The sequence below is a fragment of the Engystomops pustulosus genome, chromosome 9, assembly GCF_040894005.1.
Source record: "Engystomops pustulosus chromosome 9, aEngPut4.maternal, whole genome shotgun sequence".
In the NCBI taxonomy this organism is placed as follows: Eukaryota; Metazoa; Chordata; class Amphibia; order Anura; family Leptodactylidae; genus Engystomops; species Engystomops pustulosus.
Genome location: NC_092419.1, coordinates 65,584,229 through 65,606,941, shown reverse-complemented (window position 1 = coordinate 65,606,941; position 22,713 = coordinate 65,584,229). Strand labels below are relative to the sequence as shown.

Below are 22,713 nucleotides of genomic sequence, written 5' to 3'. Positions count from 1 at the left end.
AATTTTCAGGTTAAAAAAAGGTCAACGGAACTTATGATTCCCAGCCAGTCTCCCATGCTGGTACTTGCCAAGCCTTAAGCTGCATTGCTGCTGCGATCTGACGAGAGCAGGCACATTCAGCTTAGAATGGCCGTTGACAGCAGCTGTTCAATTTGAACCTTCTTTTACTATCTCATAGAGAAACTAACACAATTTTCAGGTTCAAAAAGGTCAACGGAACTTGGGACTCCCAGCCAGTCTCCCATGCTGGTACTTGCCAAGCCTTAAGCTGCATTGCTGCTGCGATCTGACGAGAGCAGGCACATTAAGCTTAGTAGAATGGCCGTTGACAGCAGTTGTTCAATTTGAACCTTCTTTTACTATCTCATAGAGAAACTAACACGATTTTCAGGTTCAAAAATGTCAACAGAACTTGGGATTCCCAGCCAGTCTCCCATGCTGGTACTTGCAAAGCCTTAAGCTGCATTGCTGCTGCGATCTGACCAGAGCATGCACATTCAGCTTAGAATGGCTGTTGACAGCAGCTGTTCAATTTGAACCTTCTTTTACTATCTCATAGAGAAACTAACACAATTTTCAGGTTCAAAAAGGTCAACGGAACTTGGGATTCCCAGCTAGTCTCCCATGCTGGTACTTGCCAAGCCTTAAGCTGCATTGCTGCTGCGATCTGACGAGAGCAGGCACATTCAGCTTAGAATGGCCGTTGACAGCAACTGTTCAATTTGAACCTTATTTTACTACCTCATAGAGAAACTAACACAATTTTCAGGTTCAAAAAGGTCAACAGAACTTAGGATTCCCAGCCAGTCTCCCATGCTGGTACTTGCCAAGCCTTAAGCTGCATTGCTGCTGCGATCTGACGAGAGCAGGCACATTCAGCTTAGAATGGCCGTTGACAGCAGCTGTTCAATTTGAACCTTCTTTTACTATCTCATAGAGAAACTAACACAATTTTCAGGTTCAAAAAGGTCAACGGAACTTGGGACTCCCAGCCAGTCTCCCATGCTGGTACTTGCCAAGCCTTAAGCTGCATTGCTGCTGCGATCTGACGAGAGCAGGCACATTAAGCTTAGTAGAATGGCCGTTGACAGCAGTTGTTCAATTTGAACCTTCTTTTACTATCTCATAGAGAAACTAACACGATTTTCAGGTTCAAAAATGTCAACAGAACTTGGGATTCCCAGCCAGTCTCCCATGCTGGTACTTGCAAAGCCTTAAGCTGCATTGCTGCTGCGATCTGACCAGAGCATGCACATTCAGCTTAGAATGGCTGTTGACAGCAGCTGTTCAATTTGAACCTTCTTTTACTATCTCATAGAGAAACTAACACAATTTTCAGGTTCAAAAAGGTCAATGGAACTTGGGATTCCCAGCTAGTCTCCCATGCTGGTACTTGCCAAGCCTTAAGCTGCATTGCTGCTGCGATCTGACAAGAGCATGCACATTCAGCTTAGAATGGCTGTTGACAGCAGCTGTTCAATTTGAACCTTCTTTTACTATCTCATAGAGAAACTAACTCAATTTTCAGGTTCAAAAAGGTCAATGGAACTTGGGATTCCCAGCCAGTCTCCCATGCTGGTACTTGCCAAGCCTTAGCTTAGAATGGGCGTTGACAGCAGCTGTTCAATTTGAACCTTCTTTTACTATCTCATAGAGAAACTAACACAATTTTCAGGTTCAAAAAGGTCAACGGAACTTGGGATTCCCAGCCAGTCTCCCATGCTGGTACTTGCCAAACCTTAAGCTGCATTGCTGCTGCGATCTGACGAGAGCAGGCACATTCAGCTTAGAATGGCCGTTGACAGCAGCTGTTCAATTTGAACCTTCTTTTACCATCTTTGACAGAGAAACTAACAATTTTCAGGTTCAAAAAGGTCAACAGAACATGGGATTCCCAGCCAGTCTCCCATGCTGGTACTTGCCAAGCCTTAAGCTGCATTGCTGCTGCGATCTGACGAGAGCAGGCACATTCAGCTTAGAATGGCCGTTGACAGCAGCTGCCTAATTTCTACTTTCTTTTACTATCTCATAGAGAAACTAACACAATTTTCAGGTTCAAAAAGGTCAACAGAACTTGGGATTCCCAGGCAGTCTCCCATGCTGGTACTTGCCAAGCCTTAAGCTGCAACGCTGCTGCGATCTGACAAGAGCATGCACATTCAGCTTAGAATGGCCGTTGACAGCAGCTGTTCAATTTGAACCTTCTTTTACTATCTCATAGAGAAACTAACACATTTTCAGGTTCAAAAAGGTCAACGGAACTTGGGATTCCCAGCCAGTCTCCCATGCTGGTACTTGCCAAGCCTTAAGCTGCATTGCTGCTGCGATCTGATGAGAGCAGGCACATTCAGCTTAGAATGGCCGTTGACAGCAGCTGTTCAATTTGAACCTTCTTTTACTATCTCATAGAGAAACTAACTCAATTTTCAGGTTCAAAAAGGTCAATGGAACTTGGGATTCCCAGCCAGTCTCCCATGCTGGTACTTGCCAAGCCTTAGCTTAGAATGGGCGTTGACAGCAGCTGTTCAATTTGAACCTTCTTTTACTATCTCATAGAGAAACTAACACAATTTTCAGGTTCAAAAAGGTCAACGGAACTTGGGATTCCCAGCCAGTCTGCCATGCTGGTACTTGCCAAGCCTTAAGCTGCATTGCTGCTGCGATCTGACGAGAGCAGGCACATTCAGCTTAGAATGGCCGTTGACAGCAGCTGTTCAATTTGAACCTTCTTTTACTATCTCATAGAGAAACTAATACAATTTTCAGGTTCAAAAAGGTCAACAGAACTTGGGATTCCCAGCCAGTCTCCCATGCTGGTACTTGCCAAGCCTTAAGCTGCATTGCTGCTGCGATCTGACGAGAGCAGGCACATTCAGCTTAGAATGGCCGTTGACAGCAGCTGTTCAATTTGAACCTTCTTTTACTATCTCATAGAGAAACTAACACAATTTTCAGGTTCAAAAAGGTCAATGGAACTTGGGATTCCCTGCCAGTCTCCCATGCTGGTACTTGCCAAGCCTTAAGCTGCATTGCTGCTGCGATCTGACAAGAGCACACACATTCAGCTTAGAAGGGCCGTTGACAGCAGCTGTTCAATTTGAACCTTCTTTTACTATCTCATAGAGAAACTAACACAATTTTCAGGTTCAAAAAGGTCAACAGAACTTGGGATTCCCAGCCAGTCTCCCATGCTGGTACTTGCCAAGCCTTAAGCTGCATTGCTGCTGCGATCTGACGAGAGCAGGCACATTCAGCTTAGAATGGCCGTTGACAGCAGCTGTTCAATTTGAACCTTCTTTTACTATCTCATAGAGAAACTAACACAATTTTCAGGTTCAAAAAGGTCAACAGAACTTGGGATTCCCAGCCAGTCTCCCATGCTGGTACTTGCCAAACCTTAAGCTGCATTGCTGCTGCGATCTGACGAGAGCAGGCACATTCAGCTTAATATGGCCGTTGACAGCAGCTGTTCAATTTGAACCTTCTTTTACTATCTCATAGAGAAACTAACTCAATTTTCAGGTTCAAAAAGGTCAATGGAACTTGGGATTCCCAGCCAGTCTCCCATGCTGGTACTTGCCAAGCCTTAGCTTAGAATGGGCGTTGACAGCAGCTGTTCAATTTGAACCTTCTTTTACTATCTCATAGAGAAACTAACACAATTTTCAGGTTCAAAAAGGTCAACAGAACTTGGGATTCCCAGCCAGTCTCCCATGCTGGTACTTGCCAAACCTTAAGCTGCATTGCTGCTGCGTTCTGACGAGAGCAGGCACATTCAGCTTAGAATGGCCGTTGACAGCAGCTGTTCAATTTGAACCTTCTTTTACCATCTTTGACAGAGAAACTAACAATTTTCAGGTTCAAAAAGGTCAACAGAACGTGGGATTTCCAGCCAGTCTCCCATGCTGGTACTTGCCAAGCCTTAAGCTGCATTGCTGCTGCGATCTGACGAGAGCAGGCACATTCAGCTTAGAATGGCCGTTGACAGCAGCTGCCTAATTTCTACTTTCTTTTACTATCTCATAGAGAAACTAACACAATTTTCAGGTTCAAAAAGGTCAACAGAACTTGGGATTCCCAAGCAGTCTCCCATGCTGGTACTTGCCAAGCCTTAAGCTGCAACGCTGCTGCGATCTGACAAGAGCATGCACATTCAGCTTAGAATGGCCGTTGACAGCAGCTGTTCAATTTGAACCTTCTTTTACTATCTCATAGAGAAACTAACACATTTTCAGGTTCAAAAAGGTCAACGGAACTTGGGATTCCCAGCCAGTCTCCCATGCTGGTACTTGCCAAGCCTTAAGCTGCATTGCTGCTGCGATCTGATGAGAGCAGGCACATTCAGCTTAGAATGGCCGTTGACAGCAGCTGTTCAATTTGAACCTTCTTTTACTATCTCATAGAGAAACTAACTCAATTTTCAGGTTCAAAAAGGTCAATGGAACTTGGGATTCCCAGCCAGTCTCCCATGCTGGTACTTGCCAAGCCTTAGCTTAGAATGGGCGTTGACAGCAGCTGTTCAATTTGAACCTTCTTTTACTATCTCATAGAGAAACTAACACAATTTTCAGGTTCAAAAAGGTCAACGGAACTTGGGATTCCCAGCCAGTCTCCCATGCTGGTACTTGCCAAGCCTTAAGCTGCATTGCTGCTGCGATCTGACGAGAGCAGGCACATTCAGCTTAGAATGGCCGTTGACAGCAGCTGTTCAATTTGAACCTTCTTTTACTATCTCATAGAGAAACTAATACAATTTTCAGGTTCAAAAAGGTCAACAGAACTTGGGATTCCCAGCCAGTCTCCCATGCTGGTACTTGCCAAGCCTTAAGCTGCATTGCTGCTGCGATCTGACGAGAGCAGGCACATTCAGCTTAGAATGGCCGTTGACAGCAGCTGTTCAATTTGAACCTTCTTTTACTATCTCATAGAGAAACTAACACAATTTTCAGGTTCAAAAAGGTCAATGGAACTTGGGATTCCCTGCCAGTCTCCCATGCTGGTACTTGCCAAGCCTTAAGCTGCATTGCTGCTGCGATCTGACGAGAGCAGGCACATTCAGCTTAGAATGGCCATTGACAGCAGCTGTTCAATTTGAACCTTCTTTTACTATCTCATAGAGAAACTAACACAATTTTCAGGTTCAAAAAGGTCAACAGAACTTGGGATTCCCAGTCAGTCTCCCATGCTGGTACTTGCCAAGCCTTAAGCTGCATCGCTGCTGCGATCTGACAAGAGCACACACATTCAGCTTAGAAGGGCCGTTGACAGCAGCTGTTCAATTTGAACCTTCTTTTACTATCTCATAGAGAAACTAACACAATTTTCAGGTTCAAAAAGGTCAACAGAACTTGGGATTCCCAGCCAGTCTCCCATGCTGGTACTTGCCAAGCCTTAAGCTGCATTGCTGCTGCGATCTGACGAGAGCAGGCACATTCAGCTTAGAATGGCCGTTGACAGCAGCTGTTCAATTTGAACCTTCTTTTACTATCTCATAGAGAAACTAACACAATTTTCAGGTTCAAAAAGGTCAACAGAACTTGGGATTTCCAGCCAGTCTCCCATGCTGGTACTTGCCAAACCTTAAGCTGCATTGCTGCTGCGATCTGACGAAAGCAGGCACATTCAGCTTAATATGGCCGTTGACAGCAGCTGTTCAATTTGAACCTTCTTTTACCATCTTTGACAGAGAAACTAACAATTTTCAGGTTCAAAAAGGTCAATGGAACGTGGGATTCCCAGCCAGTCTCCCATGCTGGTACTTGCCAAGCCTTAAGCTGCATTGCTGCTGCGATCTGACGAGAGCAGGCACATTCAGCTTAGAATGGCCGTTGACAGCAGCTGCCTAATTTCTACTTTCTTTTACTATCTCATAGAGAAACTAACACAATTTTCAGGTTCAAAAAGGTCAACAGAACTTGGGATTCCCAGCCAGTCTCCCATGCTGGTACTTGCCAAGCCTTAAGCTGCAACGCTGCTGCGATCTGACAAGAGCATGCACATTCAGCTTAGAATGGCCGTTGACAGCAGCTGTTCAATTTGAACCTTCTTTTACTATCTCATAGAGAAACTAACACATTTTCAGGTTCAAAAAGGTCAACGGAACTTGGGATTCCCAGCCAGTCTCCCATGCTGGTACTTGCCAAGCCTTAAGCTGCATTGCTGCTGCGATCTGATGAGAGCAGGCACATTCAGCTTAGAATGGCCGTTGACAGCAGCTGTTCAATTTGAACCTTCTTTTACTATCTCATAGAGAAACTAACTCAATTTTCAGGTTCAAAAAGGTCAATGGAACTTGGGATTCCCAGCCAGTCTCCCATGCTGGTACTTGCCAAGCCTTAGCTTAGAATGGGCGTTGACAGCAGCTGTTCAATTTGAACCTTCTTTTACTATCTCATAGAGAAACTAACACAATTTTCAGGTTCAAAAAGGTCAACGGAACTTGGGATTCCCAGCCAGTCTCCCATGCTGGTACTTGCCAAGCCTTAAGCTGCATTGCTGCTGCGATCTGACGAGAGCAGGCACATTCAGCTTAGAATGGCCGTTGACAGCAGCTGTTCAATTTGAACCTTCTTTTACTATCTCATAGAGAAACTAATACAATTTTCAGGTTCAAAAAGGTCAACAGAACTTGGGATTCCCAGCCAGTCTCCCATGCTGGTACTTGCCAAGCCTTAAGCTGCATTGCTGCTGCGATCTGACGAGAGCAGGCACATTCAGCTTAGAATGGCCGTTGACAGCAGCTGTTCAATTTGAACCTTCTTTTACTATCTCATAGAGAAACTAACACAATTTTCAGGTTCAAAAAGGTCAATGGAACTTGGGATTCCCTGCCAGTCTCCCATGCTGGTACTTGCCAAGCCTTAAGCTGCATTGCTGCTGCGATCTGACAAGAGCACACACATTCAGCTTAGAAGGGCCGTTGACAGCAGCTGTTCAATTTGAACCTTCTTTTACTATCTCATAGAGAAACTAACACAATTTTCAGGTTCAAACAGGTCAACAGAACTTGGGATTCCCAGCCAGTCTCCCATGCTGGTACTTGCCAAGCCTTAAACTGCATTGCTGCTGCGATCTGACGAGAGCAGGCACATTCAGCTTAGAATGGCCGTTGACAGCAGCTGTTCAATTTGAACCTTCTTTTACTATCTCATAGAGAAACTAACACAATTTTCAGGTTCAAAAAGGTCAACAGAACTTGGGATTCCCAGCCAGTCTCCCATGCTGGTACTTGCCAAAACTTAAGCTGCATTGCTGCTGCGATCTGACGAGAGCAGGCACATTCAGCTTAATATGGCCGTTGACAGCAGCTGTTCAATTTGAACCTTCTTTTACCATCTTTGACAGAGAAACTAACAATTTTCAGGTTCAAAAAGGTCAACGGAACGTGGGATTCCCAGCCAGTCTCCCATGCTGGTACTTGCCAAGCCTTAAGCTGCATTGCTGCTGCGATCTGACGAGAGCAGGCACATTCAGCTTAGAATGGCCGTTGACAGCAGCTGCCTAATTTCTACTTTCTTTTACTATCTCATAGAGAAACTAACACAATTTTCAGGTTCAAAAAGGTCAACAGAACTTGGGATTCCCAGCCAGTCTCCCATGCTGGTACTTGCCAAGCCTTAAGCTGCAACGCTGCTGCGATCTGACAAGAGCATGCACATTCAGCTTAGAATGGCCGTTGACAGCAGCTGTTCAATTTGAACCTTCTTTTACTATCTCATAGAGAAACTAACACATTTTCAGGTTCAAAAAGGTCAACGGAACTTGGGATTCCCAGCCAGTCTCCCATGCTGGTACTTGCCAAGCCTTAAGCTGCAACGCTGCTGCGATCTGACAAGAGCATGCACATTCAGCTTAGAATGGCCGTTGACAGCAGCTGTTCAATTTGAACCTTCTTTTACTATCTCATAGAGAAACTAACTCAATTTTCAGGTTCAAAAAGGTCAATGGAACTTGGGATTCCCAGCCAGTCTCCCATGCTGGTACTTGCCAAGCCTTAGCTTAGAATGGGCGTTGACAGCAGCTGTTCAATTTGAACATTCTTTTACTATCTCATAGAGAAACTAACACAATTTTCAGGTTCAAAAAGGTCAACAGAACTTGGGATTCCCAGCCAGTCTCCCATGCTGGTACTTGCCAAACCTTAAGCTGCATTGCTGCTGCGTTCTGACGAGAGCAGGCACATTCAGCTTAGAATGGCCGTTGACAGCAGCTGTTCAATTTGAACCTTCTTTTACCATCTTTGACAGAGAAACTAACAATTTTCAGGTTCAAAAAGGTCAACAGAACGTGGGATTTCCAGCCAGTCTCCCATGCTGGTACTTGCCAAGCCTTAAGCTGCATTGCTGCTGCGATCTGACGAGAGCAGGCACATTCAGCTTAGAATGGCCGTTGACAGCAGCTGCCTAATTTCTACTTTCTTTTACTATCTCATAGAGAAACTAACACAATTTTCAGGTTCAAAAAGGTCAACAGAACTTGGGATTCCCAAGCAGTCTCCCATGCTGGTACTTGCCAAGCCTTAAGCTGCAACGCTGCTGCGATCTGACAAGAGCATGCACATTCAGCTTAGAATGGCCGTTGACAGCAGCTGTTCAATTTGAACCTTCTTTTACTATCTCATAGAGAAACTAACACATTTTCAGGTTCAAAAAGGTCAACGGAACTTGGGATTCCCAGCCAGTCTCCCATGCTGGTACTTGCCAAGCCTTAAGCTGCATTGCTGCTGCGATCTGATGAGAGCAGGCACATTCAGCTTAGAATGGCCGTTGACAGCAGCTGTTCAATTTGAACCTTCTTTTACTATCTCATAGAGAAACTAACTCAATTTTCAGGTTCAAAAAGGTCAATGGAACTTGGGATTCCCAGCCAGTCTCCCATGCTGGTACTTGCCAAGCCTTAGCTTAGAATGGGCGTTGACAGCAGCTGTTCAATTTGAACCTTCTTTTACTATCTCATAGAGAAACTAACACAATTTTCAGGTTCAAAAAGGTCAACGGAACTTGGGATTCCCAGCCAGTCTCCCATGCTGGTACTTGCCAAGCCTTAAGCTGCATTGCTGCTGCGATCTGACGAGAGCAGGCACATTCAGCTTAGAATGGCCGTTGACAGCAGCTGTTCAATTTGAACCTTCTTTTACTATCTCATAGAGAAACTAATACAATTTTCAGGTTCAAAAAGGTCAACAGAACTTGGGATTCCCAGCCAGTCTCCCATGCTGGTACTTGCCAAGCCTTAAGCTGCATTGCTGCTGCGATCTGACGAGAGCAGGCACATTCAGCTTAGAATGGCCGTTGACAGCAGCTGTTCAATTTGAACCTTCTTTTACTATCTCATAGAGAAACTAACACAATTTTCAGGTTCAAAAAGGTCAATGGAACTTGGGATTCCCTGCCAGTCTCCCATGCTGGTACTTGCCAAGCCTTAAGCTGCATTGCTGCTGCGATCTGACGAGAGCAGGCACATTCAGCTTAGAATGGCCATTGACAGCAGCTGTTCAATTTGAACCTTCTTTTACTATCTCATAGAGAAACTAACACAATTTTCAGGTTCAAAAAGGTCAACAGAACTTGGGATTCCCAGTCAGTCTCCCATGCTGGTACTTGCCAAGCCTTAAGCTGCATCGCTGCTGCGATCTGACAAGAGCACACGCATTCAGCTTAGAAGGGCCGTTGACAGCAGCTGTTCAATTTGAACCTTCTTTTACTATCTCATAGAGAAACTAACACAATTTTCAGGTTCAAAAAGGTCAACAGAACTTGGGATTCCCAGCCAGTCTCCCATGCTGGTACTTGCCAAGCCTTAAGCTGCATTGCTGCTGCGATCTGACGAGAGCAGGCACATTCAGCTTAGAATGGCCGTTGACAGCAGCTGTTCAATTTGAACCTTCTTTTACTATCTCATAGAGAAACTAACACAATTTTCAGGTTCAAAAAGGTCAACAGAACTTGGGATTTCCAGCCAGTCTCCCATGCTGGTACTTGCCAAACCTTAAGCTGCATTGCTGCTGCGATCTGACGAAAGCAGGCACATTCAGCTTAATATGGCCGTTGACAGCAGCTGTTCAATTTGAACCTTCTTTTACCATCTTTGACAGAGAAACTAACAATTTTCAGGTTCAAAAAGGTCAATGGAACGTGGGATTCCCAGCCAGTCTCCCATGCTGGTACTTGCCAAGCCTTAAGCTGCATTGCTGCTGCGATCTGACGAGAGCAGGCACATTCAGCTTAGAATGGCCGTTGACAGCAGCTGCCTAATTTCTACTTTCTTTTACTATCTCATAGAGAAACTAACACAATTTTCAGGTTCAAAAAGGTCAACAGAACTTGGGATTCCCAGCCAGTCTCCCATGCTGGTACTTGCCAAGCCTTAAGCTGCAACGCTGCTGCGATCTGACAAGAGCATGCACATTCAGCTTAGAATGGCCGTTGACAGCAGCTGTTCAATTTGAACCTTCTTTTACTATCTCATAGAGAAACTAACACATTTTCAGGTTCAAAAAGGTCAACGGAACTTGGGATTCCCAGCCAGTCTCCCATGCTGGTACTTGCCAAGCCTTAAGCTGCAACGCTGCTGCGATCTGACAAGAGCATGCACATTCAGCTTAGAATGGCCGTTGACAGCAGCTGTTCAATTTGAACCTTCTTTTACTATCTCATAGAGAAACTAACTCAATTTTCAGGTTCAAAAAGGTCAATGGAACTTGGGATTCCCAGCCAGTCTCCCATGCTGGTACTTGCCAAGCCTTAGCTTAGAATGGGCGTTGACAGCAGCTGTTCAATTTGAACCTTCTTTTACTATCTCATAGAGAAACTAACACAATTTTCAGGTTCAAAAAGGTCAACAGAACTTGGGATTCCCAGCCAGTCTCCCATGCTGGTACTTGCCAAACCTTAAGCTGCATTGCTGCTGCGTTCTGACGAGAGCAGGCACATTCAGCTTAGAATGGCCGTTGACAGCAGCTGTTCAATTTGAACCTTCTTTTACCATCTTTGACAGAGAAACTAACAATTTTCAGGTTCAAAAAGGTCAACAGAACGTGGGATTTCCAGCCAGTCTCCCATGCTGGTACTTGCCAAGCCTTAAGCTGCATTGCTGCTGCGATCTGACGAGAGCAGGCACATTCAGCTTAGAATGGCCGTTGACAGCAGCTGCCTAATTTCTACTTTCTTTTACTATCTCATAGAGAAACTAACACAATTTTCAGGTTCAAAAAGGTCAACAGAACTTGGGATTCCCAAGCAGTCTCCCATGCTGGTACTTGCCAAGCCTTAAGCTGCAACGCTGCTGCGATCTGACAAGAGCATGCACATTCAGCTTAGAATGGCCGTTGACAGCAGCTGTTCAATTTGAACCTTCTTTTACTATCTCATAGAGAAACTAACACATTTTCAGGTTCAAAAAGGTCAACGGAACTTGGGATTCCCAGCCAGTCTCCCATGCTGGTACTTGCCAAGCCTTAAGCTGCATTGCTGCTGCGATCTGATGAGAGCAGGCACATTCAGCTTAGAATGGCCGTTGACAGCAGCTGTTCAATTTGAACCTTCTTTTACTATCTCATAGAGAAACTAACTCAATTTTCAGGTTCAAAAAGGTCAATGGAACTTGGGATTCCCAGCCAGTCTCCCATGCTGGTACTTGCCAAGCCTTAGCTTAGAATGGGCGTTGACAGCAGCTGTTCAATTTGAACCTTCTTTTACTATCTCATAGAGAAACTAACACAATTTTCAGGTTCAAAAAGGTCAACGGAACTTGGGATTCCCAGCCAGTCTCCCATGCTGGTACTTGCCAAGCCTTAAGCTGCATTGCTGCTGCGATCTGACGAGAGCAGGCACATTCAGCTTAGAATGGCCGTTGACAGCAGCTGTTCAATTTGAACCTTCTTTTACTATCTCATAGAGAAACTAATACAATTTTCAGGTTCAAAAAGGTCAACAGAACTTGGGATTCCCAGCCAGTCTCCCATGCTGGTACTTGCCAAGCCTTAAGCTGCATTGCTGCTGCGATCTGACGAGAGCAGGCACATTCAGCTTAGAATGGCCGTTGACAGCAGCTGTTCAATTTGAACCTTCTTTTACTATCTCATAGAGAAACTAACACAATTTTCAGGTTCAAAAAGGTCAATGGAACTTGGGATTCCCTGCCAGTCTCCCATGCTGGTACTTGCCAAGCCTTAAGCTGCATTGCTGCTGCGATCTGACGAGAGCAGGCACATTCAGCTTAGAATGGCCATTGACAGCAGCTGTTCAATTTGAACCTTCTTTTACTATCTCATAGAGAAACTAACACAATTTTCAGGTTCAAAAAGGTCAACAGAACTTGGGATTCCCAGTCAGTCTCCCATGCTGGTACTTGCCAAGCCTTAAGCTGCATCGCTGCTGCGATCTGACAAGAGCAGGCACATTCAGCTTAGAAGGGCCGTTGACAGCAGCTGTTCAATTTGAACCTTCTTTTACTATCTCATAGAGAAACTAACACAATTTTCAGGTTCAAAAAGGTCAACAGAACTTGGGATTCCCAGCCAGTCTCCCATGCTGGTACTTGCCAAGCCTTAAGCTGCATTGCTGCTGCGATCTGACGAGAGCAGGCACATTCAGCTTAGAATGGCCGTTGACAGCAGCTGTTCAATTTGAACCTTCTTTTACTATCTCATAGAGAAACTAACACAATTTTCAGGTTCAAAAAGGTCAACAGAACTTGGGATTTCCAGCCAGTCTCCCATGCTGGTACTTGCCAAACCTTAAGCTGCATTGCTGCTGCGATCTGACGAAAGCAGGCACATTCAGCTTAATATGGCCGTTGACAGCAGCTGTTCAATTTGAACCTTCTTTTACCATCTTTGACAGAGAAACTAACAATTTTCAGGTTCAAAAAGGTCAATGGAACGTGGGATTCCCAGCCAGTCTCCCATGCTGGTACTTGCCAAGCCTTAAGCTGCATTGCTGCTGCGATCTGACGAGAGCAGGCACATTCAGCTTAGAATGGCCGTTGACAGCAGCTGCCTAATTTCTACTTTCTTTTACTATCTCATAGAGAAACTAACACAATTTTCAGGTTCAAAAAGGTCAACAGAACTTGGGATTCCCAGCCAGTCTCCCATGCTGGTACTTGCCAAGCCTTAAGCTGCAACGCTGCTGCGATCTGACAAGAGCATGCACATTCAGCTTAGAATGGCCGTTGACAGCAGCTGTTCAATTTGAACCTTCTTTTACTATCTCATAGAGAAACTAACACATTTTCAGGTTCAAAAAGGTCAACGGAACTTGGGATTCCCAGCCAGTCTCCCATGCTGGTACTTGCCAAGCCTTAAGCTGCAACGCTGCTGCGATCTGACAAGAGCATGCACATTCAGCTTAGAATGGCCGTTGACAGCAGCTGTTCAATTTGAACCTTCTTTTACTATCTCATAGAGAAACTAACTCAATTTTCAGGTTCAAAAAGGTCAATGGAACTTGGGATTCCCAGCCAGTCTCCCATGCTGGTACTTGCCAAGCCTTAGCTTAGAATGGGCGTTGACAGCAGCTGTTCAATTTGAACCTTCTTTTACTATCTCATAGAGAAACTAACACAATTTTCAGGTTCAAAAAGGTCAACAGAACTTGGGATTCCCAGCCAGTCTCCCATGCTGGTACTTGCCAAGCCTTAAGCTGCAACGCTGCTGCGATCTGACGAGAGCAGGCACATTCAGCTTAGAATGGCTGTTGACAGCAGCTGTTCAATTTGAACCTTCTTTTACTATCTCATAGAGAAACTAACACAATTTTCAGGCTCAAAAAGGTCAACGGAACTTAGGATTCCCAGCCAGTCTCCCATGCTGGTACATGCCAAGCCTTAAGCTGCATTGCTGCTGCGATCTGACGAGAGCAGGCACATTCAGCTTAGAATGGCCGTTGACAGCAGCTGTTCAGTTTGAACCTTCTTTTACTATCTCATAGAGAAACTAACACAATTTTCAGGTTCAAAAAGGTCAACAGAACTTGGGATTCCCAGCCAGTCTCCCATGCTGGTACTTGCCAAGCCTTAAGCTGCATTGCTGCTGCGATCTGACGAGAGCAGGCACATTCAGCTTAGAATGGCCGTTGACAGCAGCTGTTCAATTTGAACCTTCTTTTACTATCTCATAGAGAAACTAACACAATTTTCAGGTTCAAAAAGGTCAACAGAACTTGGGATTCCCAGCCAGTCTCCCATGCTGGTTTTTGCCAAGCCTTAAGCTGCATTGCTGCTGCGATCTGACGAGAGCAGGCACATTCAGCTTAGAATGGCCGTTGACAGCAGCTGTTCAATTTGAACCTTCTTTTACCATCTTTGACAGAGAAACTAACAATTTTCAGGTTCAAAAAGGTCAACGGAACTTGGGATTCCCAGCCAGTCTCCCATGCTGGTACTTGCCAAGCCTTAAGCTGCATTGCTGCTGCGATCTGACGAGAGCAGGCACATTCAGCTTAGAATGGCCGTTGACAGCAGCTGCCTAATTTCTACTTTGTTTTACTATCTCATAGAGAAACTAACACAATTTTCAGGTTCAAAAAGGTCAAGAGAACTTGGGATTCCCAGCCAGACTCCCATGCTGGTACTTGCCAAGCCTTAAGCTGCAACGCTGCTGCGATCTGTCAAGAGCATGCACATTCAGCTTAGAATGGCAGTTGACAGCAGCTGTTCAATTTGAACCTTCTTTTACTATCTCATAGAGAAACTAACACAATTTTCAGGTTCAAAAAGGTCAACAGAACTTGGGATTCCCAGTCAGTCTCCTATGCTGGTACTTGCCAAGCCTTAAGCTGCATCGCTGCTGCGATCTGACAAGAGCACACACATTCAGCTTAGAAGGGCCGTTGACAGCAGCTGTTCAATTTGAACCTTCTTTTACTATCTCATAGAGAAACTAACACAATTTTCAGGTTCAAAAAGGTCAACAGAACTTGGGATTCCCAGCCAGTCTCCCATGCAGGTACTTGCCAAGCCTTAAGCTGCATTGCTGCTGCGATCTGACGAGAGCAGGCACATTCAGCTTAGAAGGGCCGTTGACAGCAGCTGTTCAATTTGAACCTTCTTTTACTATCTCATAGAGAAACTAACACAATTTTCAGGTTCAAAAAGGTCAACAGAACTTGGGATTCCCAGCCAGTCTCCCATGCTGGTACTTGCCAAACCTTAAGCTGCATTGCTGCTGCGATCTGACGAGAGCAGGCACATTCAGTTTAATATGGCCGTTGACAGCAGCTGTTCAATTTGAACCTTCTTTTACCATCTTTGACAGAGAAACTAACAATTTTCAGGTTCAAAAAGGTCAACGGAACGTGGGATTCCCAGCCAGTCTCCCATGCTGGTACTTGCCAAGCCTTAAGCTGCATTGCTGCTGCGCTCTGACGAGAGCAGGCACATTCAGCTTAGAATGGCCGTTGACAGCAGCTGCCTAATTTCTACATTCTTTTACTATCTCATAGAGAAACTAACACAATTTTCAGGTTCAAAAAGGTCAACAGAACTTGGGATTCCCAGCCAGTCTCCCATGCTGGTACTTGCCAAGCCTTAAGCTGCAACGCTGCTGCGATCTGACAAGAGCATGCACATTCAGCTTAGAATGGCCGTTGACAGCAGCTGTTCAATTTGAACCTTCTTTTACTATCTCATAGAGAAACTAACACATTTTCAGGTTCAAAAAGGTCAACGGAACTTGGGATTCCCAGCCAGTCTCCCATGCTGGTACTTGCCAAACCTTAAGCTGCATTGCTGCTGCGATCTGACGAGAGCAGGCACATTCAGCTTAGAATGGCCGTTGACAGCAGCTGTTCAATTTGAACCTTCTTTTACCATATTTGACAGAGAAACTAACAATTTTCAGGTTCAAAAAGGTCAACGGAATGTGGGATTCCCAGCCAGTCTCCCATGCTGGTACTTGCCAAGCCTTAAGCTGCATTGCTGCTGCGATCTGACGAGAGCAGGCACATTCAGCTTAGAATGGCCGTTGACAGCAGCTGCCTAATTTCTACTTTCTTTTACTATCTCATAGAGAAACTAACACAATTTTCAGGTTCAAAAAGGTCAACAGAACTTGGGATTCCCAGGCAGTCTCCCATGCTGGTACTTGCCAAGCCTTAAGCTGCAACGCTGCTGCGATCTGACAAAAGCATGCACATTCAGCTTAGAACGGCCGTTGACAGCAGCTGTTCAATTTGAACCTTCTTTTACTATCTCATAGAGAAACTAACTCAATTTTCAGGTTCAAAAAGGTCAATGGAACGTGGGATTCCCAGCCAGTCTCCCATGCTGGTACTTGCCAAGCCTTAGCTTAGAATGGGCGTTGACAGCAGCTGTTCAATTTGAACCTTCTTTTACTATCTCATAGAGAAACTAACACAATTTTCAGGTTCAAAAAGGTCAACAGAACTTGGGATTCCCAGCCAGTCTCCCATGCTGGTACTTTCCAAGCCTTAAGCTGCATTGCTGCTGCGATCTGACGAGAGCAGGCACATTCAGCTTAGAATGGCCGTTGACAGCAGCTGTTCAATTTGAACCTTCTTTTACTATCTCATAGAGAAACTAACACAATTTTCAGGCTCAAAAAGGTCAACGGAACTTAGGATTCCCAGCCAGTCTCCCATGCTGGTACATGCCAAGCCTTAAGCTGCATTGCTGCTGCGATCTGACGAGAGCAGGCACATTCATCTTAGAATGGCCGTTGACAGCAGCTGTTCAGTTTGAACCTTCTTTTACTATCTCATAGAGAAACTAACACAATTTTCAGGTTCAAAAAGGTCAACAGAACTTGGGATTCCCAGCCAGTCTCCCATGCTGGTACTTGCCAAGCCTTAAGCTGCATTGCTGCTGCGATCTGACGAGAGCAGGCACATTCAGCTTAGAATGGCCGTTGACAGCAGCTGTTCAATTTGAACCTTCTTTTACTATCTCATAGAGAAACTAACACAATTTTCAGGTTCAAAAAGGTCAACAGAACTTGGGATTCCCAGCCAGTCTCCCATGCTGGTTTTTGCCAAGCCTTAAGCTGCATTGCTGCTGCGATCTGACGAGAGCAGGCACATTCAGCTTAGAATGGCCGTTGACAGCAGCTGTTCAATTTGAACCTTCTTTTACCATCTTTGACAGAGAAACTAACAATTTTCAGGTTCAAAAAGGTCAACGGAACTTGGGATTCCCAGCCAGTCTCCCATGCTGGTACTTGCCAAGCCTTAAGCTGCATTGCTGCTGCGATCTGACGAGAGCAGGCACATTCAGCTTAGAATGGCCGTTGACAGCAGCTGCCTCATTTCTACTTTGTTTTACTATCCCATAGGGAAACTAACACAATTTTCAGGTTCAAAAAGGTCAACAGAACTTGGGATTCCCAGCCAGACTCCCATGCTGGTACTTGCCAAGCCTTAAGCTGCAACGCTGCTGCGATCTGACAAGAGCATGCACATTCAGCTTAGAATGGCAGTTGACAGCAGCTGTTCAATTTGAACCTTCTTTTACTATCTCATAGAGAAACTAACACAATTTTCAGGTTCAAAAAGTCAATGGAACTTGGGATTCCCAGCCAGTCTCCCATGCTGGTACTTGCCAAGCCTTAAGCTGCATTGCTGCTGCGATCTGACGAGAGCAGGCGCATTCAGCTTAGAATGGCCGTTGACAGCAGCTGTTCAATTTGAACCTTCTTTTACTATCTCATAGAGAAACTAACACAATTTTCAGGTTAAAAAAAGGTCAACGGAACTTATGATTCCCAGCCAGTCTCCCATGCTGGTACTTGCCAAGCCTTAAGCTGCATTGCTGCTGCGATCTGACGAGAGCAGGCACATTCAGCTTAGAATGGCCGTTGACAGCAGCTGTTCAATTTGAACCTTCTTTTACTATCTCATAGAGAAACTAACACAATTTTCAGGTTCAAAAAGGTCAACGGAACTTGGGATTCCCAGCCAGTCTCCCATGCTGGTACTTGCCAAGCCTTAAGCTGCATTGCTGCTGCGATCTGACGAGAGCAAGCACATTCAGCTTAGAATGGCCGTTGACAGCAGCTGTTCAATTTGAACCTTCTTTTACTATCTCATAGAGAAACTAACACAATTTTCAGGTTCAAAAAGGTCAACGGAACTTGGGATTCCCAGCCAGTCTCCCATGCTGGTACTTGCCAAGCCTTAAGCTGCATTGCTGCTGCGATCTGACGAGAGCAGGCACATTAAGCTTAGTAGAATGGCCGTTGACAGCAGCTGTTCAATTTGAACCTTCTTTTACTATCTCATAGAGAAACTAACACAATTTTCAGGTTCAAAAATGTCAACAGAACTTGGGATTCCCAGCCAGTCTCCCATGCTGGTACTTGCAAAGCCTTAAGCTGCATTGCTGCTGCGATCTGACCAGAGCAGGCACATTCAGCTTAGAATGGCTGTTGACAGCAGCTGTTCAATTTGAACCTTCTTTTACTATCTCATAGAGAAACTAACACAATTTTCAGGTTCAAAAAGGTCAACGGAACTTGGGATTCCCAGCTAGTCTCCCATGGTGGTACTTGCCAAGCCTTAAGCTGCATTGCTGCTGCGATCTGACGAGAGCAGGCACATTCAGCTTAGAATGGCCGTTGACAGCAGCTGTTCAATTTGAACCTTCTTTTACTATCTCATAGAGAAACTAACACAATTTTCAGGTTCAAAAAGGTCAACGGAACTTGGGATTCCCAGCCAGTCTCCCATGCTGGTACTTGCCAAGCCTTAAGCTGCATTGCTGCTGCGATCTGACGAGAGCAGGCACATTAAGCTTAGTAGAATGGCCGTTGACAGCAGTTGTTCAATTTGAACCTTCTTTTACTATCTCATAGAGAAACTAACACAATTTTCAGGTTCAAAAATGTCAACAGAACTTGGGATTCCCAGCCAGTCTCCCATGCTGGTACTTGCAAAGCCTTAAGCTGCATTGCTGCTGCGATCTGACCAGAGCATGCACATTCAGCTTAGAATGGCTGTTGACAGCAGCTGTTCAATTTGAACCTTCTTTTACTATTAATAGAAAAACTAACACAATTTTCAGGTTCAAAAAGGTCAACGGAACTTGGGATTCCCAGCTAGTCTCCCATGCTGGTACTTGCCAAGCCTTAAGCTGCATTGCTGCTGCGATCTGACGAGAGCAGGCACATTCAGCTTAGAATGGCCGTTGACAGCAACTGTTCAATTTGAACCTTATTTTACTACATCATAGAGAAACTAACACAATTTTCAGGTTCAAAAAGGTCAACAGATCTTAGGATTCCCAGCCAGTCTCCCATGCTGGTACTTGCCAAGCCTTAAGCTGCATTGCTGCTGCGATCTGACGAGAGCAGGCACATTCAGCTTAGAATGGCCATTGACAGCAGCTGTTCAATTTGAACCTTCTTTTACTATCTCATAGAGAAACTAACACAATTTTCAGGTTCAAAAATGTCAACAGAACTTGGGATTCCCAGCCAGTTTCCCATGCTGGTACTTGCTAAGCCTTAAGCTGCATCGCTGCTGCGATTTGACAAGAGCACGCACATTCGGCTTAGAATGGCCGTTGACAGCAGCTGTTCAATTTGAACCTTCTTTTACAATCTCATAGAGAAACTAACACAATTTTCAGGTTCAAAAAGGTCAACGGAACTTGGGATTCGCAGCCAGTCTCCCATGCTGGTACTTGCCAAGCCTTAAGCTGCATTGCTGCTGCGATCTGACGAGAGCAGGCACATTCAGCTTAGAATGGCCGTTGACAGCAGCTGTTCAATTTGAACCTTCTTTTACCATCTTTGACAGAGAAACTAACAATTTTCAGGTTCAAAAAGGTCAACGGAACTTGGGATTCCCAGCCAGTCTCCCATGCTGGTACTTGCCAAGCCTTAAGCTGCATTGCTGCTGCGATCTGACGAGAGCAGGCACATTCAGCTTAGAATGGCCGTTGACAGCAGCTGTTCAATTTGAACCTTCTTTTACTATCTCATAGAGAAACTAACACAATTTTCAGGTTCAAAAAGGTCAACGGAACTTGGGATTCCCAGCCAGTCTCCCATGCTGGTACTTTCCAAGCCTTAAGCTGCATTGCTGCTGCGATCTGACGAGAGCAGGCACATTCAGCTTAGAATGGCCGTTGACAGCAGCTGTTCAATTTGAACCTTCTTTTACTATCTCATAGAGAAACTAACACAATTTTCAGGTTCAAAAAGGTCAACGGAATTTGGGATTGCCAGCCAGTCTCCCATGCTGGTACTTGCCAAGCCTTAAGCTGCATTGCTGCTGCGATCTGACGAGAGCAGGCACATTGAGCTTAGAATGGCCGTTGACAGCAGCTGTTCAATTTGAACCTTCTTTTACTATCTCATAGAGAAACTAACACAATTTTCAGGTTCAAAAAGGTCAACGGAACTTGGGATTCCCTGCCAGTCTCCCATGCTTGTACTTGCCAAGCCTTATGCTGCTGCGATCTGACGAGAGCAGGCACATTCAGCTTAGAATGGCCGTTGACAGCAGCTGTTCAATTTGAACCTTCTTTTACTATCTCATAGAGAAACTAACACAATTTTCAGGTTCAAAAAGGTCAACGGAACTTGGGATTCCCAGCCAGTCTCCCATGCTGGTACTTTCCAAGACTTAAGCTGCATTGCTGCTGCGATCTGACGAGAGCAGGCACATTCAGCTTAGAATGGCCGTTGACAGCAGTTGTTCAATTTGAACCTTCTTTTACTATCTCATAGAGAAACTAACACAATTTTCAGGTTCAAAAAGGTCAACAGAACGTGGGATTCCCAGCCAGTGTCCCATGCTGGTACTTGCCAAGCCTTAAGCTGCATTGCTGCTGCGATCTGACGAGAGCAGGCACATTCAGCTTAGAATGGCCGTTGACAGCAGCTGTTCAATTTGAACCTTCTTTTACTATCTCATAGAGAAACTAACACAATTTTCAGGTTCAAAAAGGTCAACAGAACTTGGGATTCCCAGCCAGTCTCCCATGCTGGTACTTGCCAAGCCTTAAGCTGCATTGCTGCTGCGATCTGACGAGAGCAGGCACATTCAGCTTAGAATGGCCGTTGACAGCAGCTGCCTAATTTCTACTTTCTTTTACTATCTCATAGAGAAACTAACACAATTTTCATGTTCAAAAAGGTCAACAGAACTTGGGATTCCCAGCCAGTCTCCCATGCTGGTACTTGCCAAGCCTTAAGCTGCAACGCTGCTGCGATCTGACAAGAGCATGCACATTCAGCTTAGAATGGCCGTTGACAGCAGCTGTTCAATTTGAACCTTCTTTTACTATCTCATAAAGAAACTAACCCATTTTCAGGTTCAAAAAGGTCAATGGAACTTGGGATTCCCAGCCAGTCTCCCATGCTGGTACTTGCCAAGCCTTAAGCTGCAACGCTGCTGCGATCTGACAAGAGCATGCACATTCAGCTTAGAATGGCCGTTGACAGCAGCTGTTCAATTTGAACCTTCTTTTACTATCTCATAGAGAAACTAACTCAATTTTCAGGTTCAAAAAGGTCAATGGAACTTGGGATTCCCAGCCAGTCTCCCATGCTGGTACTTGCCAAGCCTTAGCTTAGAATGGGCGTTGACAGCAGCTGTTCAATTTGAACCTTCTTTTACTATCTCATAGAGAAACTAACACAATTTTCAGGTTAAAAAAAGGTCAACGGAACTTGGGATTCCCAGCCAGTCTCCCATGCTGGTACTTGCCAAGCCTTAAGCTGCATTGCTGCTGCGATCTGACGAGAGCAGGCACATTCAGCTTAGAATGGCCGTTGACAGCAGCTGCCTAATTTCTACTTTCTTTCACTATCTCATAGAGAAACTAACACAATTTTCAGGTTCAAAAAGGTCAAAAGAACTTAGGATTCCCAGCCAGTCTCCCATGCTGGTACTTGCCAAGCCTTAAGCTGCAACGCTGCTGCGATCTGACAAGAGCATGCACATTAAGCTTAGAATGGCCGTTGACAGCAGCTGTTCAATTTGAACCTTCTTTTACTATCTCATAGAGAAACTTACACAATTTTCAGGTTCAAAAAGGTCAACAGAACTTGGGATTCCCATCCAGTCTCCCATGCTGGTACTTGCCAAGCCTTAAGCTGCATCGCTGCTGCGATCTGACACGAGCACGCACATTCAGCTTAGAATGGCCGTTGACAGCAGCTGTTCAATTTGAACCCTCTTTTACTATCTCATAGAGAAACTAACACCATTTTCAGGTTCAAAAAGGTCAACGGAACTTGGGATTCCCAGCCAGTCTCCCATGCAGGTACTTGCCAAGCCTTAAGCTGCATTGCTCCTGCAATCTGACAAGAGCAGGCACATTCAGCTTAGAATGGGCGTTGACAGCAGCTGTTCAATTTGAACCTTCTTTTACTATCTCATAGAGAAACTAACACAATTTTCAGGTTCAAAAAGGTCAACGGAACTTGAGATTCCCAGCCAGTCTCCCATGCTGGTACTTGCCAAGCCTTAAGCTGCATTGCTGCTGCGATCTGACGAGAGCAGGCACATTCAGCTTAGAATGGCCGTTGACAGCAGTTGTTCAATTTGAACCTTCTTTTACTATCTCATAGAGAAACTAACACAATTTTCAGGTTCAAAAAGGTCAACAGAACTTGGGATTCCCAGCCAGTCTCCCATGCTGGTACTTGCCAAGCCTTAAGCTGCATTGCTGCTGCGATCTGACGAGAGCAGGCACACTCAGCTTAGAATGGCCGTTGACAGCAGCTGTTCAATTTGAACCTTCTTT

At 45.1% G+C, this 22,713-nt stretch overlaps 71 pseudogenes; all 71 read right to left on the bottom strand.

The window, feature by feature from the left end:
- Positions 1 to 19: 19 nt before the first annotated feature.
- On the bottom strand, positions 20 to 138 carry LOC140093040 (5S ribosomal RNA; annotated as a pseudogene).
- A 451-nt stretch (positions 139 to 589) lies between these two features.
- On the bottom strand, positions 590 to 708 carry LOC140085231 (5S ribosomal RNA; annotated as a pseudogene).
- A 70-nt stretch (positions 709 to 778) lies between these two features.
- LOC140086787 (5S ribosomal RNA) lies at positions 779 to 897 on the bottom strand (annotated as a pseudogene).
- Positions 898 to 1,684: 787 nt separating this feature from the next.
- Positions 1,685 to 1,803, bottom strand: LOC140086270 (5S ribosomal RNA; annotated as a pseudogene).
- A 70-nt stretch (positions 1,804 to 1,873) lies between these two features.
- LOC140087746 (5S ribosomal RNA) lies at positions 1,874 to 1,992 on the bottom strand (annotated as a pseudogene).
- Positions 1,993 to 2,250: 258 nt separating this feature from the next.
- Positions 2,251 to 2,369, bottom strand: LOC140099700 (5S ribosomal RNA; annotated as a pseudogene).
- Positions 2,370 to 2,586: 217 nt separating this feature from the next.
- LOC140088078 (5S ribosomal RNA) lies at positions 2,587 to 2,705 on the bottom strand (annotated as a pseudogene).
- A 70-nt stretch (positions 2,706 to 2,775) lies between these two features.
- Positions 2,776 to 2,894, bottom strand: LOC140079697 (5S ribosomal RNA; annotated as a pseudogene).
- Positions 2,895 to 3,153: 259 nt separating this feature from the next.
- Positions 3,154 to 3,272, bottom strand: LOC140079696 (5S ribosomal RNA; annotated as a pseudogene).
- A 70-nt stretch (positions 3,273 to 3,342) lies between these two features.
- LOC140089479 (5S ribosomal RNA) lies at positions 3,343 to 3,461 on the bottom strand (annotated as a pseudogene).
- A 217-nt stretch (positions 3,462 to 3,678) lies between these two features.
- On the bottom strand, positions 3,679 to 3,797 carry LOC140084890 (5S ribosomal RNA; annotated as a pseudogene).
- A 70-nt stretch (positions 3,798 to 3,867) lies between these two features.
- LOC140098123 (5S ribosomal RNA) lies at positions 3,868 to 3,986 on the bottom strand (annotated as a pseudogene).
- Positions 3,987 to 4,244: 258 nt separating this feature from the next.
- LOC140099688 (5S ribosomal RNA) lies at positions 4,245 to 4,363 on the bottom strand (annotated as a pseudogene).
- A 217-nt stretch (positions 4,364 to 4,580) lies between these two features.
- On the bottom strand, positions 4,581 to 4,699 carry LOC140098952 (5S ribosomal RNA; annotated as a pseudogene).
- Positions 4,700 to 4,769: 70 nt separating this feature from the next.
- LOC140079695 (5S ribosomal RNA) lies at positions 4,770 to 4,888 on the bottom strand (annotated as a pseudogene).
- A 70-nt stretch (positions 4,889 to 4,958) lies between these two features.
- LOC140088462 (5S ribosomal RNA) lies at positions 4,959 to 5,077 on the bottom strand (annotated as a pseudogene).
- Positions 5,078 to 5,336: 259 nt separating this feature from the next.
- On the bottom strand, positions 5,337 to 5,455 carry LOC140079694 (5S ribosomal RNA; annotated as a pseudogene).
- A 259-nt stretch (positions 5,456 to 5,714) lies between these two features.
- On the bottom strand, positions 5,715 to 5,833 carry LOC140096704 (5S ribosomal RNA; annotated as a pseudogene).
- Positions 5,834 to 6,091: 258 nt separating this feature from the next.
- LOC140099675 (5S ribosomal RNA) lies at positions 6,092 to 6,210 on the bottom strand (annotated as a pseudogene).
- A 217-nt stretch (positions 6,211 to 6,427) lies between these two features.
- Positions 6,428 to 6,546, bottom strand: LOC140098951 (5S ribosomal RNA; annotated as a pseudogene).
- Positions 6,547 to 6,616: 70 nt separating this feature from the next.
- LOC140079692 (5S ribosomal RNA) lies at positions 6,617 to 6,735 on the bottom strand (annotated as a pseudogene).
- Positions 6,736 to 6,994: 259 nt separating this feature from the next.
- LOC140084810 (5S ribosomal RNA) lies at positions 6,995 to 7,113 on the bottom strand (annotated as a pseudogene).
- A 70-nt stretch (positions 7,114 to 7,183) lies between these two features.
- On the bottom strand, positions 7,184 to 7,302 carry LOC140096301 (5S ribosomal RNA; annotated as a pseudogene).
- A 70-nt stretch (positions 7,303 to 7,372) lies between these two features.
- LOC140088621 (5S ribosomal RNA) lies at positions 7,373 to 7,491 on the bottom strand (annotated as a pseudogene).
- A 594-nt stretch (positions 7,492 to 8,085) lies between these two features.
- On the bottom strand, positions 8,086 to 8,204 carry LOC140084889 (5S ribosomal RNA; annotated as a pseudogene).
- Positions 8,205 to 8,274: 70 nt separating this feature from the next.
- LOC140098121 (5S ribosomal RNA) lies at positions 8,275 to 8,393 on the bottom strand (annotated as a pseudogene).
- Positions 8,394 to 8,651: 258 nt separating this feature from the next.
- On the bottom strand, positions 8,652 to 8,770 carry LOC140099663 (5S ribosomal RNA; annotated as a pseudogene).
- Positions 8,771 to 8,987: 217 nt separating this feature from the next.
- LOC140098949 (5S ribosomal RNA) lies at positions 8,988 to 9,106 on the bottom strand (annotated as a pseudogene).
- A 70-nt stretch (positions 9,107 to 9,176) lies between these two features.
- On the bottom strand, positions 9,177 to 9,295 carry LOC140079691 (5S ribosomal RNA; annotated as a pseudogene).
- A 70-nt stretch (positions 9,296 to 9,365) lies between these two features.
- On the bottom strand, positions 9,366 to 9,484 carry LOC140088461 (5S ribosomal RNA; annotated as a pseudogene).
- A 259-nt stretch (positions 9,485 to 9,743) lies between these two features.
- Positions 9,744 to 9,862, bottom strand: LOC140079690 (5S ribosomal RNA; annotated as a pseudogene).
- A 259-nt stretch (positions 9,863 to 10,121) lies between these two features.
- Positions 10,122 to 10,240, bottom strand: LOC140096703 (5S ribosomal RNA; annotated as a pseudogene).
- Positions 10,241 to 10,834: 594 nt separating this feature from the next.
- On the bottom strand, positions 10,835 to 10,953 carry LOC140084888 (5S ribosomal RNA; annotated as a pseudogene).
- A 70-nt stretch (positions 10,954 to 11,023) lies between these two features.
- On the bottom strand, positions 11,024 to 11,142 carry LOC140098120 (5S ribosomal RNA; annotated as a pseudogene).
- Positions 11,143 to 11,400: 258 nt separating this feature from the next.
- Positions 11,401 to 11,519, bottom strand: LOC140099650 (5S ribosomal RNA; annotated as a pseudogene).
- Positions 11,520 to 11,736: 217 nt separating this feature from the next.
- On the bottom strand, positions 11,737 to 11,855 carry LOC140098948 (5S ribosomal RNA; annotated as a pseudogene).
- Positions 11,856 to 11,925: 70 nt separating this feature from the next.
- Positions 11,926 to 12,044, bottom strand: LOC140079689 (5S ribosomal RNA; annotated as a pseudogene).
- A 70-nt stretch (positions 12,045 to 12,114) lies between these two features.
- Positions 12,115 to 12,233, bottom strand: LOC140088460 (5S ribosomal RNA; annotated as a pseudogene).
- Positions 12,234 to 12,303: 70 nt separating this feature from the next.
- On the bottom strand, positions 12,304 to 12,422 carry LOC140096205 (5S ribosomal RNA; annotated as a pseudogene).
- Positions 12,423 to 12,492: 70 nt separating this feature from the next.
- On the bottom strand, positions 12,493 to 12,611 carry LOC140079688 (5S ribosomal RNA; annotated as a pseudogene).
- A 259-nt stretch (positions 12,612 to 12,870) lies between these two features.
- LOC140096702 (5S ribosomal RNA) lies at positions 12,871 to 12,989 on the bottom strand (annotated as a pseudogene).
- Positions 12,990 to 13,583: 594 nt separating this feature from the next.
- Positions 13,584 to 13,702, bottom strand: LOC140093132 (5S ribosomal RNA; annotated as a pseudogene).
- A 70-nt stretch (positions 13,703 to 13,772) lies between these two features.
- On the bottom strand, positions 13,773 to 13,891 carry LOC140091887 (5S ribosomal RNA; annotated as a pseudogene).
- Positions 13,892 to 13,961: 70 nt separating this feature from the next.
- LOC140079687 (5S ribosomal RNA) lies at positions 13,962 to 14,080 on the bottom strand (annotated as a pseudogene).
- Positions 14,081 to 14,339: 259 nt separating this feature from the next.
- Positions 14,340 to 14,458, bottom strand: LOC140098947 (5S ribosomal RNA; annotated as a pseudogene).
- A 448-nt stretch (positions 14,459 to 14,906) lies between these two features.
- Positions 14,907 to 15,025, bottom strand: LOC140091162 (5S ribosomal RNA; annotated as a pseudogene).
- Positions 15,026 to 15,095: 70 nt separating this feature from the next.
- On the bottom strand, positions 15,096 to 15,214 carry LOC140096367 (5S ribosomal RNA; annotated as a pseudogene).
- Positions 15,215 to 15,284: 70 nt separating this feature from the next.
- On the bottom strand, positions 15,285 to 15,403 carry LOC140093119 (5S ribosomal RNA; annotated as a pseudogene).
- A 258-nt stretch (positions 15,404 to 15,661) lies between these two features.
- LOC140086269 (5S ribosomal RNA) lies at positions 15,662 to 15,780 on the bottom strand (annotated as a pseudogene).
- A 70-nt stretch (positions 15,781 to 15,850) lies between these two features.
- On the bottom strand, positions 15,851 to 15,969 carry LOC140098340 (5S ribosomal RNA; annotated as a pseudogene).
- A 406-nt stretch (positions 15,970 to 16,375) lies between these two features.
- LOC140078484 (5S ribosomal RNA) lies at positions 16,376 to 16,494 on the bottom strand (annotated as a pseudogene).
- Positions 16,495 to 16,564: 70 nt separating this feature from the next.
- Positions 16,565 to 16,683, bottom strand: LOC140098303 (5S ribosomal RNA; annotated as a pseudogene).
- A 70-nt stretch (positions 16,684 to 16,753) lies between these two features.
- LOC140079686 (5S ribosomal RNA) lies at positions 16,754 to 16,872 on the bottom strand (annotated as a pseudogene).
- A 259-nt stretch (positions 16,873 to 17,131) lies between these two features.
- On the bottom strand, positions 17,132 to 17,250 carry LOC140098945 (5S ribosomal RNA; annotated as a pseudogene).
- Positions 17,251 to 17,508: 258 nt separating this feature from the next.
- Positions 17,509 to 17,627, bottom strand: LOC140084025 (5S ribosomal RNA; annotated as a pseudogene).
- A 71-nt stretch (positions 17,628 to 17,698) lies between these two features.
- On the bottom strand, positions 17,699 to 17,817 carry LOC140093039 (5S ribosomal RNA; annotated as a pseudogene).
- A 70-nt stretch (positions 17,818 to 17,887) lies between these two features.
- On the bottom strand, positions 17,888 to 18,006 carry LOC140083574 (5S ribosomal RNA; annotated as a pseudogene).
- A 70-nt stretch (positions 18,007 to 18,076) lies between these two features.
- Positions 18,077 to 18,198, bottom strand: LOC140098052 (5S ribosomal RNA; annotated as a pseudogene).
- Positions 18,199 to 18,457: 259 nt separating this feature from the next.
- LOC140081573 (5S ribosomal RNA) lies at positions 18,458 to 18,576 on the bottom strand (annotated as a pseudogene).
- A 70-nt stretch (positions 18,577 to 18,646) lies between these two features.
- LOC140098051 (5S ribosomal RNA) lies at positions 18,647 to 18,768 on the bottom strand (annotated as a pseudogene).
- A 258-nt stretch (positions 18,769 to 19,026) lies between these two features.
- Positions 19,027 to 19,145, bottom strand: LOC140085218 (5S ribosomal RNA; annotated as a pseudogene).
- Positions 19,146 to 19,215: 70 nt separating this feature from the next.
- LOC140097304 (5S ribosomal RNA) lies at positions 19,216 to 19,334 on the bottom strand (annotated as a pseudogene).
- Positions 19,335 to 19,593: 259 nt separating this feature from the next.
- LOC140088272 (5S ribosomal RNA) lies at positions 19,594 to 19,712 on the bottom strand (annotated as a pseudogene).
- A 70-nt stretch (positions 19,713 to 19,782) lies between these two features.
- LOC140098944 (5S ribosomal RNA) lies at positions 19,783 to 19,901 on the bottom strand (annotated as a pseudogene).
- A 70-nt stretch (positions 19,902 to 19,971) lies between these two features.
- LOC140084331 (5S ribosomal RNA) lies at positions 19,972 to 20,090 on the bottom strand (annotated as a pseudogene).
- A 440-nt stretch (positions 20,091 to 20,530) lies between these two features.
- LOC140086591 (5S ribosomal RNA) lies at positions 20,531 to 20,649 on the bottom strand (annotated as a pseudogene).
- Positions 20,650 to 20,719: 70 nt separating this feature from the next.
- On the bottom strand, positions 20,720 to 20,838 carry LOC140096121 (5S ribosomal RNA; annotated as a pseudogene).
- Positions 20,839 to 20,908: 70 nt separating this feature from the next.
- LOC140079685 (5S ribosomal RNA) lies at positions 20,909 to 21,027 on the bottom strand (annotated as a pseudogene).
- A 595-nt stretch (positions 21,028 to 21,622) lies between these two features.
- Positions 21,623 to 21,741, bottom strand: LOC140098943 (5S ribosomal RNA; annotated as a pseudogene).
- A 637-nt stretch (positions 21,742 to 22,378) lies between these two features.
- LOC140083025 (5S ribosomal RNA) lies at positions 22,379 to 22,497 on the bottom strand (annotated as a pseudogene).
- Positions 22,498 to 22,567: 70 nt separating this feature from the next.
- On the bottom strand, positions 22,568 to 22,686 carry LOC140085402 (5S ribosomal RNA; annotated as a pseudogene).
- Between the last annotated feature and the right edge of the window lie 27 nt (positions 22,687 to 22,713).